The sequence below is a fragment of the Cyprinodon variegatus genome, unplaced genomic scaffold (genome assembly GCF_000732505.1).
Source record: "Cyprinodon variegatus isolate N-32 unplaced genomic scaffold, C_variegatus-1.0 Scaffold689, whole genome shotgun sequence".
Lineage (NCBI taxonomy): Eukaryota > Metazoa > Chordata > Actinopteri > Cyprinodontiformes > Cyprinodontidae > Cyprinodon > Cyprinodon variegatus.
Window position 1 is genome coordinate 19,969 of NW_015151142.1, and position 1,058 is coordinate 21,026.

Consider the following 1,058-nt stretch of genomic DNA (forward strand, 5'->3'; position numbering starts at 1 on the left):
GTCATCAGAGGGCCTCCGTAGGTAAGGGAAATTATTATTTCATATTTCATATTACAACATAATATGAGAACAATTGTCAATTGTGTGTTTACAAATTGACTGCACAAAGATACATATGCATATATTTTGTAGTTTTATTTGGATTTTGGTCATTCTAATTGGCAAATAATAATCGTGAAGCGGAAGACTGTGATCTATGTATATGTTTTTTAAAGGCTGGGATTGAATAAGGTTTTGTACTTAATCCCACTCGTTTTCGTTCTTGATAAATGTAGCCTACATTATTATTTAAATTTCTATATTTATCTATTTTCAGTTTTCTTTTTTTATTGTATCTTTCTTTTAATATTACGTCAGAGGAACAGAGGCGAAAGAGGTGGTTAAGGAGAGACTCTGACTCTGACTTTCAAAGCCCTGACAGCTATTGCCCTGGACAAAGGACTCATGAAAGACCTTTGGCAAATGGCCTTTTTCAAACATACTGGTAAATATAACGAGGAAAGCACAATAATAATAATTATAATTCAAAATTTTAAATATTTAGTGAACTTGTCATTATTATGTTTTCTCATGTGTTTACACACATGAAATACACAGAGAAGAGACTGCACTTCCACTACTCAACAATGAAAGCTCGCACCCAGCTTGCCGTTATGGACCACAATGAAAATGTTCAGCGTGAACAGGCCTACACCAACACAGGTAACAAGAAAGTATCTTCCCCATAAACAAAACAAAAAACCCTAACCTTGTGCGCTTTGCTCAGTGTCATATACTCATTTATGTCCTCAAAATGAGCTGTATTGAAAAAACAGCAAACATTACATTTAACCTTCAGTGGGAACCGCACCTGTTTAGTGAGCTGCTGCACTAAGATCTGCATAACAAATATAGTATTTTATGGTCTTAATTCTCACCAACACAACATTACAAGTACCAGATTCCTAATTATTTGAATACAATTTCTTGGTCCCTTTTTTGAAACCTAAAACCGAAACTTTTTGAATGCTTTATAATAGCTATGTTATTTCATTAATGTTTCCTCTGTCTTACATTTT